Here is a 17952-nt window from a genome sequence, read left to right on the forward strand (position 1 = left end):
AACTAATCTCTTAGGTCCCTGAGAATTGTCAGGAAATTCAGTTACATTTGGCTATTACCTGAGTTTGAGGGGGGATCATTGCTGGGAATTTGGGATCTCACTTTGGACTTCTAATGGGTTTGCAATGTTCATTTGTAATACCTGAGCAGTAAAAGAATTTTTAAAATTAGATTATAATTTATAGAGATCCCAGGCTCACAACACTGCCAAGTGCCTGGCAGAAGCAAATGACATAAACCTCTGAAAAACACTTGCTCTCATCTGAAGCCAGAATAATAATTCTACAAATAAAACAGCTGTGAAAGTGACTAGCTGAGAGCAAAATTAAATAAATAAATTTAAGAAAGTACAAATTTATTAAGCTTGTGATAAAGTAAGACTCAATCAATTGGATAAATGTAGGATGTATATTTTGTCTAGGAATGTATCTTAAGGAATTTGTTAGTAATTATAAATAAGCAAACACATTTGTCATTCCTTTGAATAATACTAGAACATAGAAGGCAGTGGTCAAGAAGACCACACTAAAAGGCAAAGTGCCAAAATCTATGGTACATGTTAATGAGTGTTGGGAATCTTCTCTATCTTGAAATCAGTATTTGGAATTTCCAGTGATGAACGTCTATTTCTGATGATATGACAACAAATGCCTAAAAATAGTGTATTAAATATAACAATGGGACATATAAATGCATAATTGAAATAGTAAGAAAATAAGAAATATATTACTAAGGGCAAAAAATAGAAAGAAGTAACAAAGGGAATTAGGCATACCAGCCTGAAGAGGACAGAAGAAAACATTTAGTATCTTATAAGTTGAAGAAATGAAACTCATACATAAAGTGATGGCACTCAAAGGACTGCACACTTGGAAAAAGGGGAGATGAGAAAATAATGATACTTACCAGAAAAATCAAATTAAACAGAAGCTAATGATTCTTCAGCAGGGCTCTTGTTAAACACAAAACAGACATTGAGTCTTCTCAGGAATTTACCCTCACATAGTTTTCATGTTCTACTTTACGGTTCTACATAGTCTGAGAAGCTGTGAATTGAAAATTTTACATAAAACTTAAGCCAAAGTACAAATGCTCCCAAAGATCATGGAAGAAGCAAATACAAAATTTCTGAAAGAACATATTCTTAATGCAGACTACAAAGGGCTTTGACTAAGAATACCTGACAGTTAAAGAGCTCATCATCTAAAGTTACTAAAACACAGACAATTGCACCATAAATGGATGTGAATAAATGTTTTTAAACAACTGTAGAATTAGTCAATAAAGAATTGCTATAAAATATCATTGGAAAAAACTATTAGATAGCTAAAATACAGTTCATAAATACAAGAAAAAATTTTAAACATGAAAGAAACAAGATGCTATCAGAAAAAATGGGAAAGACTTGAGAAAGAATCGAAGTAGTTTGATTATATATTATGTGACTCTTTAGTGACAGGAAAACTATGGATAATAAAAAAATTCATGATATGTCACATTGATGTTCTTTCACAAGCAAACTCTTTAATCAAGTGGCTTGTAACTTTTGCCTACATCATCCTGCCAATTATTTTTTTGTAGTTCATAAACTGTCTACAGTCAATTTAAATTATTCCACTGATATTCACCCACTATGTGCTTATTTAAATGTTCTGTTCTGAACTTATATTGCCTTAAATAACTCATTCCTTAAAATATTCTTTTTTTCTTTATAAAAATCATTCCTAGTTGGGAATTCCCTGGCAAAAATTTACCCTTCTTCAGCCCTTTTATTCTATTCATACCTTCAGTGGATTGGATGATGCCCACCTAACTGGTAAGGGCAGTCTTCTTTACTCAGTCTACCAAGTTAAATTGCTAAATGCTACAGATTCTCTTCTGGAAACACCCTCACAGATGTACCCAGAAATAATGTTTTACCACCTATCTGGGCATCTCTTAGCCTAGTCACATCAACACATAAAATTAACCATCACACTACTTGCTCAAATTACTTTAATTGGATTCTGGTTTAACTACAAATTTAAGAAGTAAAGTCTATGTTTTTCCATAATTTAATGTTATGATCACATTCATAAAACAGACTTCCTAAAATGTTACTTTCTTTTTTTTAAACTAATTAATTAATTTATTTATTTTTGGCTGTGTTGGGTCTTTGTTGCTGCACGTGGGCTTTCTTTAGTTGCTGCGAGCGGAGGCTACTCTTCGTTGTGGTGTGTGGGTTTCTCATTGCAGCGGAGCACCGGCTCTAGGTGTGCAGGCTTCAGTAGTTGCGTCATGTGGGCTCAGTAGCTGTGGCTCGTGGACTCTAGAGCACAGGCTCAGTAGTTGTGGCCCACGGGCTTAGTTGCTCTGTGGCATGTGAGATCTTCCCGGACCAGGGCTCGAAACCATGTCCCACACCTTGGCAGGCGGATTCTTAACCACTGCACAACCAGGGAAGCCTGTTACTTTCTTTATGTTACCTCTCATACGTAATTCCTGATATTCTCTAAAATTAGGTCCAAATACCTCATTTAAGACACTGACTCTTTACAGGTTGAGTTCCCCAGGAAGCAAACTCTCAGATTAGAGTTTGGAGAATTCATTAGAGGCTGCCCTTGGGATCAGCCCATGGAAAGAAAGAGAAAAAAATGATAGATTATTCAGAGAAAAAAGTTGTAATGTGGTATAGTTTCAGCAAGCCAGAGCATAGTCATTGAGGAGCTCTAAGGTGAATATGGCCCTTCAGAGTTTGCCCAACTGGCACAAGATGGCTGGACTTTTATACCCTCGTGTAGGACAGTCACCCCTGGGAATGAGATTTAACTTCAGGAAATTCTACAAGAGAGCTGAGAGCAAAAGACCAGCTGTCTGCAGCTCTCCATGCAGGTGGGGGGAATAATTCCTTCATTTCTGAAGAACAGAGTAGTGGTACACATTATCCTTTACAACTGTCTTTGAACACACAAATCTATCTTTGGCCTGCTCCAATGATACCTGGTTCTTATTATTAGTTCACTAATGTAAAGGACAATAGTGAAGGCATCAATATTTTCAGATATTGATCTTTATTCTTTATGTAGGTTCTAAGTCAACATTTACTTTATTCTATAAAGTTGTAAAGGTACAAAACATTTTTTATCTTCAGTTTCCTCAGTTCTAATGAATTTCCTGTATTTACATACTTCTTTCAGATGGACTAAGATTTTCATGTAGCTTATTCACAGAAGAATGTCTTATCTTCCAAGTGGTCAGTAAGATTCTCAAAAAAAAAGGCCATCTTTGTTTCCACAATTCCTAAAATAGTATTTGGAAATATACATAATTTTGTATGAGTGTGTTTATGTGTGTGCATAGATAAATAGAAAATAGAAACATAAATGCAACAATTCTTTGCATGTTTAATTAAATTGAGCTGCCACATCATTAAAGCTAGTAGCTTAGTTCCTTTGCAAAGACTTCAGACACAACAATCTAATATGAATACCCCCAAAAAATCACTAATAGTTAATTTGAGAGGTATAATTGTGATCTGATTTCTGATTCTTATTCCTCTATGACCCCATATTATTACACTTTCCTCCTCTGAAGTATTAGATAAAAATAAAGGCCATGGGAATAATATCATGAACTGTTAAACTCCTGTTAAAACATCAGCACAATTCAGTCTCCAACAACCTCAGAGAAACAAACTGGGTTGCCTTCTTTCCCAAGACCAAGTGCAGTAATTGAATAACTCTTAATTATTGTATATAGGATCCAAGTACTAAGCATCATTAAAATATATATATTTCCATGATACATGGATCTATTAATCTGTAGATAGACTGTTTAAATTTACTTCCTTTTAGGTATCTGTCTTTTCAAGGACTTTATTGCACCTTAATTGACAAAATTTATCTTCTTCATTATTCTCTTTTGGATAAGTTATTATACTGAATTTAGAATCATAGTCACTCTGGAGACATAATAAATTATAGTAGTTTTTCATTATTAATTATTTCCTTCAAAACAATAAAATCATTACACCATTGTTAAAATTATAAGAATGAAATAAATCAACTAATTTTAATAAGTTTATTATTTTTGTGTTGTAATCAAATATATATGTAATATGATGATACACAAAATAAAAATTTTAACATACCACATGTATGTGATGAATAATTTTCATCTTTCATCAGTTGCACATTTTAACATTTTATTTAATAACAATATATATGATACTTATGTTTTTTTTAAGTTTGAAGCACATTAACAAATATCACATTAATGCATATATCTAATAAAAGACTACAGATTAGGTGTTTTACATCAAAATTCCACTAATCGCACTGTCTTTGTATTAATCAACTTCTTACTAATTTTTGAAATGTTATAAGTAGACATGGTGCAGTTAGAGTAATTACTCTTACCACATTGTCATTTAGGAGATAAAAATTATGAAAGAAAGAATAAATAGATCAAAAGATAAGTATATTTTTTATGAATTACTAACTTTTTCAACTTAACTTTAGATAACATACAGCTTATAGATTTCTGTCATATTGAATATTTATTACATGAAACTTAATATTGTATAGCAAAAGCAGGGGCAGTAGTCAGAAACTCCTATATTAAAGTGCCCATGGGGTTCAATATTTCTGCTTTGACCAGAATTCTGTTTCATCTTGCTGGGTGGGCCAAAGCTTGATGAGAGATGTATGAGGTGCTCACCTAAAAGACAAACAAATATGTAATAAAATATGAATTATAAATTTTACTATATTGGATTTTGAAACAACTTTTTAACCGAAGATAAATCTGTCGTAGAGAAAGTTAACTGTAAACAACCGAAACATGAATAAATTAACACAATAAAAATGCATTTCATAAAATCTCATGGACAACAAAAAAGTAAAATCATGCCAACAGTAGTCAGAAAGGGTGTGAACCTGGGGTGCTCTCAGAAAACTAACACAATAGTTCTTTCTAATATTCTGCTATCACAGCAACTCATCATATGTATTTGTCTCATGACACAAAATGCAGGGAAAGTTAATGTTTTTGGCTTTTTGCCAATCAATGAATGGTCTTCTTTGGAGTTGAGAATTTTCTGTTGTCCAAGCAGCTATTGATAAAGACCAGTAAAAGAGGCAAGTAGGAACCTCCTGTTCCGTTGAATGTCTATATAATCCAAGATAGTGAGTGTTTCCTTACAGATTTTCAGCTTGGTCTGCATCTCAATAATTCCTATTTCGTTTAACTTTCCCAATATATTTACCTAGCATATTTCTTTTTGATAGCTCAACTGTTCTATTGATGTAAGTGTAAGGAAACAATAAGATTGGAAGAATGGAAACTGAAGCAGAGGTGAAGAAAATAAAAACAGAGTGTATGAAATTTTTTAAAAAGACAAACATGTCAATGGATAAAGCTGGTCTGAAGTATGTGAATAGCTGACGGTAAAGCAAAGAGTGCCATGATGTTGTTTGAAATCCAAGGGAAGAGAGAGGGAAAGGAAAGTAATTTGTAATTAATACCTACTTTGTGATAGGTACTATTTAAGGTCATTAACACATTCTTCCCTCTCTTATTTAATGCTTGTGACTAGTCTGTGAAGAACTATGCCATTTTAAATAAACATTTCTGAAACAAAGAGTGATTAATCAACATGTCTAAATTCATACAGCTTTTAGATGGTGAAATTATGACTCAAACCTAAATGTCTAAATTTAAATTTTATACCTTTTTCAATGCTTCATAGAATGAATGATAGTTGTAAGAACATACTTTAAAAATATAATAAATTGACATCTGCAGAAGAGCATATGTGAGATTCAGAAATGACTAGCAATAAGTAAAAACTCAGGACCCTGAGAAACATTCATCAGATAATTTAAAGAATGGATAGGAAATTAGGTAAAGAAACAATTTCAATTTATGTATTGAAATTCAACTGAATTTAATTCAACTGAATTCCCCTACAAATTCCTAAAAATAACTTTTTTGTTACTCTTCAGGAAATATTTGGGTTATAATTCAATATCAACACTTCATCAAAAACTATGACATTTTGCTTGCAGTCCATCTTTTCTTGTGGATAGATGTCTGCATATTTGACATTTTGTGTTTATTTATTTTTTACACATAGTCCTTTTGTAGTAGGCATTTTAAAATTTCTTATTTTAGCATTCCTGGGTCAGAGAATTGACAACACAAATGTTCACTCAATTCTTGTCTCATTGTTCCCTTTCACTCCCTCTTTAGGTAAATTGCACATTTAACAGTAAACAGAGGAGAAATTTGATTCTGATGTGAAAGCTCTTCCTAATGACATGATTTGTTTGCAGTCTCATTATTCTGTGACAATGACAGTTAATTTAAACAATGCACACACAATTTCTTTTAATATCCACACCAATAGCTTTAGAAAGTCAATGATCTCAAGGCTAAGGTAAAAATCTCTAGGACAATTTAGGAAATTTTCAGCTCACTGAGCAAACATAAGGGGAAAAAAAATCTTTGGAAAGAAGTTACAGGACCACATATGAAAATCTAGTTAAATTCAAGATGTGTGAATACCTCAATATTTCTATATAAATCTAACATCTAAATGCATTAAATACAGCCACACTTATACCATTTAATATGAATTAAATTATATATATGTTTTTTCTTTTAAACTATTTCTCTAATATATTGATAGTATTATCATTGGAGTATAATTGGTGTTTGCAGTTAACAAGATATATTTTTATTTGATGATGTTTCATATTATTGACACTCTGAACAGGTAAACTATTATAGCTTCTCTTATTTTTATTTTTCTACCTCCTTGATAACTTACCTTACAGATTAAGTTCTTATTCCATAGAAATACAATAAATACCATGTCTATTGGTTTTGTCATATTCTTGCCTGCTCCACCCTTGGCTTGAGTAGAAAATGGACTATGCTTTACAATGAAGACCTTTCTAAACAGTGGGGCTTGTTTTAAGGGCTTGTTCAGACAACTGAATGACAGCCACAATTGCCTTGACCATTCAAGGGTCATTGCGTTAAAAGAGAAAAACAAAAATAAGTTCGGAATAAAAAATCATTAATAATAACCATAAAAATGTGGGAGTAAGTGGAGTAAGTGATGCAATATCTGAAGGTAGTTTGAAAATTTAGTTAATGATTTATTAGGGTAATTTCTCTTCCACTGCAAATTACCCCATCCTGTCCATTTCTAGATCAGCCTCTCTCATAACGTTAAAAATCTCCATATCATCCTTCAGCACGGTGCCCACCATATGATCCTTCTTCATCAAGTATCACTTTAGTGATTAATAAGTATCAAGTATTTGGAAGGGATTGTGGATAATATTTGTAAATAATACAGATATGTACTCTTTATATATAAAAAGTGGTAGATAATGAAAATGCTTAGCATAATGACTTTCTATTAAGTACTGTGATAGAAATGAACAAAGTTGTATAATAGAGAATAATAGTTATGTTGGATATCCTTGATTTTTCTTTGTCATGAATTTCCTCATTATTTTGCTTTCTGTATCTTTTTTGTGAGGTAGAATAAAGCAGCCACTTGCATTTGGGAAGTGGGCCTCAGTGTTGTTAAAGATGGTGCAATATTCTTAGCTAGGCCACATTAATCCCTTGTAGATATGACATACATAATCTCATAGATACCAACATCAGACAAGATCAGTCAGACACTATGGTAAAGTGAGAAAAAAACAAGATCATTGCATAACCCATGAAGTAGCAAACATCCCCATTCCTCAGCTCTTATGAGGGACTGCTATTTTTTAACCAACTACAGCATTACTCTTGCTCTAATCTGTCCTCCTGATGGATAAATTGTATGGAAATGCTTAATCATAGAACAACTGCTGCTTTCTGGCAGCAACCAACCCAAGGTGGATCCTCACTTCCATACTGTCATTCCAAAATTACCCAATAAAAGACTGAATTCAATTGCAGCTTCTTTCTAATGCTTTCTTTCTGAGACTTGCTACCATTCCTTATAGTGTGAGTTCTCTCTCTCTCTGCAGTTAGTAATGAACACACTTATTCATATACAGGTGTGTTACTGGTGGTCTTTGGCTAGAAGATATTGTCAGAGTATTTTATTTTTTTGAAATGGACAGAGACCATTTTAGATTTATTTTACAAATTGATAAACTGAGTTGTAAAGAAGTTAAAGAAGAAAGTTAGGGAAGTTGAAAATTTAGAAAATAATTTTACTTTTTATTAAAAATTGTTTTCACTTGATACCTTCTGAGTGATACATTAAAACATTCTGTCAACCTAGGCATATATAGCCATTTTAGCTTTGCCTTATGCTGCAGATATTCAAAGACCTCATTCCTTCCTGCCTCCCCATAAAAATATAAGTATTCTAAAAAAATAAAAAATAAAAAAATATATAAGTATTCTATGTTCCACAGTGTTCTTACTTCAGGTTAGATGGTTGTAACTATTTTGTTGGATGCATGTGTTACTCAAAGATCTTTAGGGGGAAATGACTCACCTTAAAGGATTTCCTCTGTTGATAGCAATGAATTTTCAGTACTTGAAGAGTCATGAGGAAAAAGTCAAAGAAAAAAATTGAGGAGGATCACAGCACACGGGCAGACCTTCCTCCACATGAAGTAAGCATTGATCCTGGTGAAAAAGGTGATAGGTATAAATCATCAAGTCAAGGAACCTTTAACCCTGGAGATGCTTTATGTTTCATCAACTCCAATACACTAATTACACAGGTAGGAAAAATTATATATATATACAAAGTTACTTTTTAAATTTGTCAGATAAATCATTTATGGAAAAGTCACCTCTTATGGCTTTTCTGGATGCCAATGTTGATTCCTGTTACTGGAAATAATGAAAGAATTTTTTTTGTCAGAAATTTTAAATATGTCACTAAATTATAACATTTCTGCAATTAGTAGTATTAATTTCATTGTGTTTTTATTATTCAATATATAAGTGACTCTAAATTGCCTGTGTTCATTGATAAAATTAATTCTTCTTCATATTTACTACACTGAATGATGTTCAACTTTCAAAGGAGCAAGAAATATCTCTAGCTGAGTGATATATTATGTAGTGCTCACTCTCTAATTGAGCATTTCAGTGGATGATCTTTTCTACTTAGTGAGACAATTTCATCCCATCAATGATTAATTAGCATGACTGTCGACATAAATCTCTAAAGAAACAATATTTCTGTAAATTGGATTATTTTTTACAATTGTGGGAAAACAGTTATGTTTACTGTATTTGGAAAATGTCAAAATGGAACAGATTTAAAGCCAATAAACATAATTTTGTTTTATGCATTCCTTAACTAATGAGAGACATTTCAACATCTATTAAAATATTTTTTGTCCTTTGTGATCAGAGCTCTAAAACTTTGAAACATGATAGATTAATGATTTTAAGGTAGTGAATTGCTAAATTAGATTCTTAGCCTGACAAAAAGTGATCATTAACCTGTTTTGTACTAGTTACACTTGTGCAGGATTAAGGTTTTTTGTCTCTGCAGAATGTAACTAATAAACAAATTGTGATTTATTGATCTATCTAATATCTAATTTGCGAGTGTCCATTCTTTACCAGACACTTGTATAGATGCTACAAATTTATCAAGGAAGAAAAGGGTTGTAATTTTATGCCCTTGTGGGTCTTACAGTCTGGTGGAAAAATGCAATGTGTAGGAGCTAAACTAGTATGGAAGAACTGAAGTTTAATCTGAGAACTAACTGTTAAGCTGAGATCAGAAGGATGAGTGGCAGTCACCTTGTGAATTTAGTATAAGACGTTGAATGAAAGAAACTTTCCTTCAAAACAAATCATGTGAAGACTTATACATTAGAGACAATTCAACACATTCTGAAAAGTAAGAGGTGTTTTGATGAACTGAGTAATGTAGGAAACAAGTGAAAAAGAAGACTGAAGAGGAGAACATGCACGAAATTGTGAGATTGATGTATGGCAAGGACAAAGGAAAGTCACTAAAGCATTTTTTAAAATCAGGGTGACACGTTCTACTTTATAATTTTTAAAGATGACAGTAGATATGGAATGGATTACACATAATAAGGTCGAGAGAGATATATGCTAGGTAAGATACGATGGAGGAAGAAACGATGTATTACTATGAGGATAAAAATGAGTGGACAGTTTCAAAATATATAGGAGGTACACTCAACATAAGGTGGTAAATTAGAAATGGATTGATGGATAGTGAAGCACAACAGGATATTTAAAAATCAATCCATTGTGATTGAATTGATGATAGGTTAGAGTTAGATAGTTATGTATATTTTGATATCTCTCAGTTATTATGATTGAACACTTGTGCAAGTTGTGCTAACACAATGAAACAGGAGTGTAGAATGCAAAAGAAGACTCATTTAAGGGTCATGTGGAGCCATCTACATAAGAAATTGTGAATGAATATTCTGGGAGGTGGACAGAAGACCAAAAGAGTGAGATGTTTGTTATATGTAGCAACAAAGGCATAGAAGCCTTCAGTAAAGGGATGCAGATAAAGTTGTTAAATACTTCTGAGAAGATGAGAAAGTTACAAATTCTGAAATAAAACTTGGATGTAGCCACATAGAAGTCACAGGAGTTTTTAGCAAGAGAAGAGTGTCTTTGAAGAAGTAGGAACAATAGTAGATTGGATGGGATAATGAGGTATTGAATTATGAAGATATGTTTGTTGAATAAAAATGTTTAGCATTGAAGAGTATATGATAAAAGGATGAGGGTAGGTATGATGTTAGTTTTTAATTAAAGATATTTAAGTTTCTTTAAACATTGATGAGGAGACTGTAATATAATTTGAAGAAAAAGAAGATAAAGTGAAATCAACATGTCAAACTTTCCACTAAGGAGACACACTAAGACAGTAAGCAGAAAATGTGGGTAAAAACAGTTATTAATTAGAAAGAGTGTAACTTTATATTGTGATAGTGAGAGAATAAAAGAGATGTGTGCATATAATTATTCCTAGCAGTCTCATGCTCCTTTATATTTCTGTGGTATCAGTTATAATGTCTCTTTTTTCATATTTGATTATATTTATTAGAGTCTTTTCTCTTTTTTCTTAGTCTACCTAAAGATTTGTTTACCTTTTCAAAAAACCAACTTTTAGGTTCATTGATCTTTTCTATTGTTTTGTGATCTCTATTTCATTTGTTTCTTCACGGCTCTTTATTTTACCATTCTCCTTCTGCTAATTGGGCTGAGTTCTTCTTTATCTAGTTTCTTGATGTAAAATTAGGTTGTTTTATTTGAGATTTTCTTGATATATGTGTTTATTGCTAACTTCACTTTTAACATTGATTTGTTGCATTTCATAAGTTTTGATATGTTGTGTTTCCATTTTCATTTGTCTCTACATATTTAAAATTTTTTTCTTTTGGTTTCATCTTTGACCCATTGGTTGTTCAGGACTGTGTTGTTTAATATCCACATATTTGTGAATTTTCCAAGTTTCCTCCAATTATTGACTTCTAGTTTCATACCATTGCACTCAGAAGACATACTTGATATGATTTCAATCTTTTTTAATTTATTAAGACTTGTTTTGTGGCTTAACATATGATTTATTCTAGAGATTATTCTATGGGTGCTTGCAAAGAGTACGTATTTTGTTGATATTGAATGAAATATTCTGTATATGTCTGATAGAACCATTTCCCCTATAGTGCTATTTGAGTTTTCCTGTTGATTTTCTGTTTGGAAAATGTATTCATTCTTTTTTTTTTTTTAACATCGTTATTGGAGTATAATTGTTTACAATGTTGTGTTAGTTTCTGCTGTATAACAAAGTGAATTAGCTATATGTATACATATATCCCCATATCCCTTCCCTCTTATGTTTCCCTCCCACCCTCCATATCCCACCCCTCTAGGTGGTCACAAAGCACTGAGCTGATCTCCCTGTGCTATGTAGCTGCTTCCCACTAGCTATCTATTTTACTTTGGTAGTGTATATACGTCAATGCTACTCTCTCACTTCATCTCAGCTTACTCTTTCCCAGCGCTGTTGCCTCGAGTCCATTCTCTACATCTGCATCTTTATTCTTGTCATACCCCTAGGTTAATCAGAACAATTCTTTTTCATTTTTTTTTTTTTAGATTCCATATATATGTGTTAGCATATGGTATTTGTTTTTCTATTTCTGACTTCCTTCACTCTGTATGACAGACTCTAGGTCCATACAGCTCACTACAAATAGTTCAATTTCATTTCTTTTTTATGGCTGAGTAATATTCTACTGTATATGTGCACCACACTTTCTTTATCAATTCATCTGTCTATGGACACGTCAACATGCCCTGGCTATGGTAAATAGTGCTACAATGAACATTGTGGTACATATCTCTTTTTGAATTATGGTTTTCTCAGGGTATATGCACAGTGGTGGGATTGCTGGGTCATCTGGCAGTTCAATTTTTAATTTTTTAAGGAACATCCATACTATTCTCCATAGTGGCTGTATCAATTTATATTCCCACCAACAGTGCAAGAGGGTTCCCTTTTCTCCACACCCTCTCCAGCATTTACTGTTTGTAGAGTTTTTGATGATGGCCATTCTGACCAGTGTGAGGTGATACCTCGTTGTAGTTTTGATTTGCATTTCTATAATGATTAGTGATGTTGAGCATCTTTTCAAGTGTTTGTTAGCAATCTGTGTATCTTCTCTGGAGAAATGTCTATTGAGGTCTTCTGCCCATTTTTGGATTGGGTTGTTTGTTTTTTTGATATTGAGCTGCATGAGCTGCTTGTATATTTTGGAGATTAATCCTTTGTCAGTTACTTCATTTGCAAATATTTTCTCCCATTCTGAGGGTTATCTTTTCATCTTGTTTATGGTTTCCTTTGTTGTGCAAAAGCTTTTAAGTTTCATTAGGTCCCATTTGTTTATTTTTATTTTTACTTCCATTTCTCTAGGAGGTGGGTCAAAAAGAATGTTGAGTGATTTATGTCATAGAGTGTTCTGCCTATGTTTTCCTTTAAGATTTTATAATGTCTGGCCTTACATTTAGGTATTTAATCCATTTTGAGTTTATTTTTGTGTATGGCATTTGGAAGGGTTCTAATTTCATACTTTTACAGGGAGCTGTCCAGTTTTCCCAGCACCACTCATTGAAGAGGCTGTCTTTTCTACATTGTATATTCTTACCTCCTTTATCAAAGATAAGGTGACCATATGTGCGTGGGTTAATCTCTGGGCTTTCTATCCTGTTCCATTGATCTATATTTCTGTTTTTGTTCCAGTACCATACTGTCTTGATTACTGTAGCTTTGTAGTTTAGTCTGAAGTCAGGGAGCCTGATTCCTCAAGCTCCGTTTTTCTTTCTCAAGTTTGCTTTGACTATTCAGGGTCTTTTGTGTTTCCATACGAATTTTGAAATTTATTGTTCTAGTTCTGGGAAAAATGCCACTGGTAATTTGTGAGCGATTGCACTGAATCTGTAGATTGCTTTGGGTAGTATAGCCTTTTTCACAATTTTGATTCTTCCAATCCAAGATCATGGTATACCCCTCCATCTGTATCATCTTTAATTTCTTTCATCAGTGTCTTATAGTTTTATGCATACAGTCTTTTATCTCCTTAGGTAGGTTTCTTCCTAGGTATTTTATTCTTTTTGTTGCAATGGTAAATGGGAGTGTTTCCTTAAATTCTCTTTCAGATTTTTCATCTTTAGTGTATAGGAATGCAAGAGATTTCTGTGCATTAATTTTGTATCCTGCTACTTTACCAAATTCATTGATTAGCTCTAGTAGTTTTCTGGTAACATCTTTAGGATACTCTATGTATAGTACCATGTCATCTTCAAAGAGTGACAGTTTTACTTCTTCTTTTCTGATATGTATTCCTTTTATTTCATTTTCTTCTCTGATTGCCATGGCTAAAACTTCCAAAACTATGTTGAATAATATTGGTGAGAGTGGGCCACCTTATCTTGTTCCTGGTCTTAGAGGAAATGGTTTCAGTTTTTCACCATTAAGAATGATGTTTGCTGTGGGTTTGTCATATATGGCCTTTACTATGTTGAGGTAGGTTCCCTCTATGCCCATTTTCTGGAGATTTTTTATCATAATGGGTGTTGAATTGTGTCAAAAGCTTTTTCTGCATCTATTGAGATTATCATATGGTTTTTATCCTTCAATTTGTTAATATGGTGTATCATATTGATTGATTTGTGTACATTGAAGAATCCTTGCATTCCTGGAATAAACCTCACTTGATCATGGTGCATGATCCTTTTAATGTGCTGTTGGATTTTGTTTGCTAGTATTTTGTTGAGGATTTTTACATCTTTGTTCATCAGTGATATTGGCAGGTGGTTTTCTTTTTTTGTGACCTCTTTGTTGGTTTTGGTATCAGGGTGATGGTGGTCTTGTAGAATGAATTTAGGAGTGTTCCTCCTTCTGTTATATTTTGGAAGAATTTGAGAAGGATAGGTGTTAGCTCTTCTCTAAATGTTTGATAGAATTGGCCTGTGAAGTCGTCTGGTCCTGGTCTTTTGTTTGTTGGAAGATTTTTAATCACAGTTACAATTTCAGTGCTTGTGATTGGTCTGTTTATATTTTCTATTTCTTCCTGGTTCAATCTTGGATGGTGGTGCTTTTCTAAGAACTTGTCCATTTCTTCCAGGTTGTACATTTTATTGGCATATAGTTGCTTGTAGTAATCTCTCCTGATCCTTTCTGCAATATCAGTTTTTACTTCTCTTTTTTTCATTTCTAATTCTGTTGATTTGAGTCTTCTTCCCTTTTTCTTGATGAGTCTGGCTAAAGGTTTATCAATTTTGTTTACCTTCTCAAAGACCCAGCTTTTAGTTATTGACCTTTATTATTGTTTCCTTCATTTCTTTTTCATTTATTACTGACCTGATTTTTATAATTTCTTTCCTTCTGCTAGCTTTGGGTGTTTTTTGTTCTTCTTTCTCTAAATGCTTTAGGTGTAAGGTTCGGTTTTTATTTGAGATTTTTCTTGTTTCTTGAGGTAGGATTTTATTGCTGTTATCTTCCCTCTTAGAACTTCTTTATCTGCATCTCATAGGTTTTGGGTCGTCATGTTTTCATTGTCGTTTGTTTCTAGGTATCTTTTTCTTTCTTTTTTGATTTCTGCAGTGATCTCTTGGTTATTTAGTAGTGTATTGTTTAGTCTCCATGTGCTTGTATTTTTTACAGTTTTTTTTTTTCCTGTGATTGATATCTAACCTCATAGCTTTGTGGTCAGAAAAGATACTTGATATGATTTCAATTTTCTAAAATTTACCAAAGCTTGATTTGTGATACAAGACATGATCTGTCTTGGAGAAAGTTCCATGAGAACTTGAGAAGAAAGTATATTCTATTGTTTTTGGATGGAATGTCCTATAAATATCAATTAAGTTCATCTTGTCTAATGTGTCATTTAAACTTGTTTTTCCTTATTTATTTTCATTTTGGATGATCTATCCATTGGTGAAAGTGGGGTGTTAAAGTCCCCTACTATGATTGTGTTACTGTCGATTTTCCCTTTTATGGCTGTTAGTATTTGCCTTATGTACTGAGGTGCTCCTATGTTGGGTGCATAAATATTTACAATTGCTCTATTTTCTTCTTGGATTGATCCCTTTATCATTATGTAGTGTCCTTCTTTGTCTCTTGTAATAGTCTTTATTTTAAAGTCTATTTCTTCTGATATGAGAATTGCTACTCCAGCTTTCTTTTGATTTCCATTTGTGTGGAATATCTCTTTCCATCCCCTCATTTTCAGTCTGTGTGTGTGTCTGAAGTGGGTCTCTTGTAGAGAGCATGTATATGGGTCTTCTTTTTGTATCCAATCAGCCAGTCTACGTCTTTTGGTTGGAGCATTTAATCCATTTACATTTAAGGTAATTATCTCTATGTATGTTCCTATTACCATTTTCTTAATTGTTTTGGGTTCTTCATTGTAGGTCTTTTCCTTCTCTTGTGTTTCCTGCCTAGAGAAGTGTCTTTAGCATTTGTTGTAAAGCTGGTTTGGTGGTGCTGAATTCTCTTCACTTTTGCTTGTCTGTAAAGGTTTTAATTTCTCCATGAAATCTGAATGAGATCTTTGCTAGGTAGAGTAATCTTGGCTGTAGGTTTTTCCCTTTCATCCCTCTAAATATGTCCTGCCACACCCTTCTGGCTTGCAGAGTTTCTGCTGAAAGATCAGCTGTTAACCTTATGGGGATTCCCTTGTATGTTATTTGTTGCTTTTCCTTTGCTGCTTTTAATATTTTTTCTTTGTTTTTAATTTTTGATAGGTTGATTAATATGTGTCTTGGCATGTTTCTCTTTGGATTTATCCTGTATGGGACTCTCTGCACTTCCTGGGCTTGATTGACTATTTCCTTTCCCATGTTAAGGAAGTTTTCCACTATAATCTCTTCAAATATTTTCTCAGTCCCTTTCTTTTTCTCTTCCTCTTCTGGGACCGCTGTAATTCAAATATTGGTGCATTTAATGTTGTCCCAGAAGTCTCTGAGACTGTCCTCAATCCTTTCCATTCTTTTTTCTGTATTCTGTTCTGCAGTAGTTATTTCCACTCTTTTATCTTCCAGGTCACTTATCTATTTTTCTGCCTCAGTTATTCTGCTATTGATTCCTTCTAGAGAATTTTTTATTTCATTTATTGTGTTGTTTATCTCTGTTTGTTTGCTCTTTAGTTCTCCTATGTCCTTGTTAAACGTTTCTTGTATTTTCTCCATTCTATTTCCAAGATTGTGTATCATTTTTACTTTCATTACTCTGAATTATTTTTCAGGTAGACTGCCTATTTCCTCTTCATTTGTTTGGTCTGATGAGTTTTTACCTTGCTCCTTCATCTGCTGCATATTTCTCTGTCTTCTCATTTTGTTTAACTTTTTTTGCAGTCTCCTTTTCACAGGCTACGGGTTCATAGCTCCCGTTGTTTTTGGTGTCTGCCCCAGTGATTGAGACTGTGGGTGGGGTTGGTTCAGTGGCTTGTGCAGGCTTTCTGGTGGAGGGAGTGGTACCTCTGTTCTGGTGTGTGGGTCTGGATCTTGTCTTTCTGGTTGCCAGGGCCATGTCCGCCGGTGTGTTTTGGGGTGTCTGTGAACTTAGTATGATTTTAGGCAGCTTCTCTGCTAATAAGTGGGTTTGTGTTCCTGTCTTGCTAGTTGTTTGGTATGGGACGTCCAACACTGGAGCTTGCTGGCCATTGTGTAGCACTGGGTCTTAGCATTGAGATGGAGATCTCTGGGAGAGCACTCACCAATTGATATTACATGGTGCTGGGAGGTCTCTGGTGGTCCAATATCCTGAACTCGGCTCTCCCACCTCAGAGGCTCATGCCTGACACCAGGCCACAGCACCAAGACCCTGTCAGCCACACCCCCAGGTACATGGGGATTTGCTTACCTTTTGAGAAGTCTGAGGTCGCCTGTCAGTGGCCATTAGGTGTTCTGTAGTAGTTATTCCACGTGTAGATGTATTTTTGATTTATTTGTGAGGAGGAAAGAGATCTTTACATCTTACTCCTGTGCCATCTTGAAGGTCTCCCGTGTATTCATTCCTGAAATTGGGACATCGAAGTTCCCTACTATTATTATATGGCTGTCTATTTATCCCTTAGGTCTGTTAACATTTGTTTTATAAATTTAGGTGTCCCAATGTTGGTTGCATGTATATTTACAATTGTAAAATATGTAAGGAACTCATAAATGAGAAACCAAAACCAAAACCAAAACCAAGCAAATAACCCAATTTTAAAATGGACAAAGGACCTAAATAGGTATTTTTCTAAATAAGACAAGCAAATGGCTAACAGTTGTATGAAATGTGCTAACCAACCCTAATCATCAGGGAAATAAAAATCAAAACCGCAATGAAATTTCACCTCTCACTTGGTAGAATAGCTATTATCAGAGAGTCAAAAGATAACAAGTGTTAGCAAGGAAGTAGAGAAAAGGAAACCTTTAT

This window comes from Balaenoptera physalus (genome assembly GCF_965194825.1).
Source record: "Balaenoptera physalus genome assembly, chromosome: 18".
Taxonomy (NCBI): Eukaryota; Metazoa; Chordata; class Mammalia; order Artiodactyla; family Balaenopteridae; genus Balaenoptera; species Balaenoptera physalus.